Here is a 2,735-nt window from a genome sequence, read left to right on the forward strand (position 1 = left end):
CTTCCCCAGCTCTTAGTACAGTGCCTGACACATAGTCAGTGCTTAGCAAATACCATTAAAAAAAGCCAGAAGGGTCCAAGAGGCAGAGTCTTTGCCTCTAATTCCAGGGGAAACCATTCCACTGGGAAGACAGTTCTGAGTCACTTGCGGGATGGAAGTGCAATGGAACCCTGAATCCTGATAGGTGATCCCGGGTGTGTGGATGTGTTGCTGGGCTGCCATCAAAATGGACCTCCTCTTTGGAGGAGTTAGCTACTGCAGAAGAAACTTCCAAACTGTAAGCTCATTGTGGGCACTGAATGTGTCTGTTTACTGTTACATTGTATTCTCTCAAGCGTTTAGTACAGTGCTCTCCACACAGTAAGTGCTCAATAAATACCATTAACTATGAAAGCATTCTCCCTAGGCAGACAACTCCGTTCTCTAATGTGCCTCTGTTGAATTCCTTATAGGCACGGCAATCCTGAGATCATGAAGCACTCAGGTTAGGAACTGACCAACCCCGGGGTTTTCAAAGTGATGGGTAGTGGTTAGAAAGACCCAGGCCCAGTCAACACAAATAATGCATTAATTGCTTCAACTGAAACTATGACAAGAACAGAAGCACAACACTGGAAATAGGTTTGCAAGACCTGTCTTGGGGAATTTTTGGATAATTTGGGTGGCAGAGGCACTTGTGTGAAAGTATTGGTCTGTTCTACCTCTAGATTCAAGTCTTCAGAACAGATTCAAGTCTTCCTTTCTTCTCTTTCTTACACCTCTCATTTCCCCTCAAAGTAAAGGCAGCATCTTAAAATGAATGGTAAATGTTTGGTTTGAGTCAAAAGCGTCTCATCTCCTACCTGCTTTCTCACTCTTTCCATTTTTTCCACAGATCATCTCCGGTGAAAAGCACACGATGAGGTGCTGAAACAAGGACAGGGACAGGAAGGGGAAGAAAGGGCAAAAGACATGCTGTTTCAGACTGTGAGCTCACTGTGGTCAGGGAAAGTGGCTACCAACTCTGTTATATTCTACTCTCCCAAACACTTAGTTCAGTGTTCTCACACAGTAAGAACTAAATAAATACCACGATTGACTGGAGGAAAGGTGAGAGGAGAATACAGTGGAGTCTTGGAGCTGGAGGGAAGGGAGGAAAGAGATGGAGGGGACGGAAGAAAACTTAGAGATGAGCAACCCAAGGAGATCGAGATAGATGGGAGCAAGGGTGAAAGTGAAAATAAAAAATTTCTTACTACAACCACCTGACATTTAATATTTTCACCAGCCTGAGAGATATAAACAAAATGTGGTCACACAAGACCTCCATATTTTTGGCCTCAGGGGTCAGGAAAACCCTGCTGCCCTTTAAGATCTGGAAGAGGTCAGTAAAGGTCACTAGGCATATGCCCAGAGATGTACTATCAGATACTCAAGCACAAGGATTGGACAAGGAAGATTAAGCCAAAAGACCATTAAGAGTTTCAGTTCAGACAACCCAGAGACAGGGTCGACTGGAATCCTGAGAGACTTCTCGGGGCTCCCTAATTCAGCCCAGAACAATAGAGGTAGCCCTGTAAAGTAGGGGCTGGTCACAGGGTGCCAGAAAAGGCTCTGGAATAAGTTATTCATTCATTCATTCATTCAATCGTATTTATTGAGCGCTTACTGTATGCAGAGCATTGTACTGCTTGGGAAGTACAAGTCGGCAACATATAGAGATGGTCCCTATCGAATAACGGGCTCACAGGCTAGAAGGGGGAGACAGACAACAAAACAAAACAAAACATGTAGACAGGTCTCAAAACCGTCAGAATAAATAGAATTATAGCTATATGCACATCTCTAATGAAATAGAGTAGTAAATACGAGCAAGTAAAATAAATAGAGCAAAACATATGTACAAACATATACAAGTGTTGTGGGGAGGGGTGGGAGGGAGGGCAGAGGTGGGGGCTATGGGGAAGAGAGGAGGAGAGGAAAAAGGGGGCTCAGTCTGGGAAGGCCTCCTGAAGGAGGTGAGCTCAGTAGGGCTTTGAAGGGGGAAAGAGAGCTAGTTTGGTGGATATGTGGAAGGAGGGCTTTCCAAGCCAGGGGAAGGATGTGGGCCAGGGGTCAATGGCGGGACAGGCGAGAATGAGGCACAGTGAGGAGGATAGCGGCAGAAGAGCAGAGGGTGCGGGCTGGGCTGTAGAACGAGAGAAGGAAGTTGAGGTAGGAGGGGGCGAGGTGATGGAGAGCCTTGAAGCTGAGAGTAGGGAGTTTTTGCTTGATTTGCATGTTGACATGAAACCACTGGAGATTTTTGAGGAGGGGAGTGACATGCCCAGAGGATGTCTGTACGAAGATAATCTGGGCAACAGGGTGAAGTATAGCCTGAAGTGGCGAGAGACAGGAGGATGGGAGATCAGAGAGGAGGCTGATGCAGTAATCCAGTCGGGATACCATGAGAGATTAAACCAGCGAGGTAGCAGTTGGGATGGAGAGAAAAGGGTGGATCTTGGCGATGTTGTGGAGGTGAGACCAGCAGGTTTTGGTGACGGATTGGATGTGTGGGGTGAATGAAAGAGTGGAGTCAAGGATGACACCAAAGTGCAGGCTTGTGAGACCGGAAAGATGGTAACGCTATCTATAGTGACGGGAAAGTCAGGGAGAGGACAGGGTTTGGGAGGGAAGATGAGGAGTTCAGTCTTGGACATGTTGAGTTTTAGATGGCAGACAGACATCCAGATGGAGATGTCCTGAATGCAGGAGGA

The sequence above is a fragment of the Tachyglossus aculeatus genome, unplaced genomic scaffold, assembly GCF_015852505.1.
Source record: "Tachyglossus aculeatus isolate mTacAcu1 unplaced genomic scaffold, mTacAcu1.pri scaffold_323_arrow_ctg1, whole genome shotgun sequence".
NCBI classification, from domain to species: Eukaryota; Metazoa; Chordata; class Mammalia; order Monotremata; family Tachyglossidae; genus Tachyglossus; species Tachyglossus aculeatus.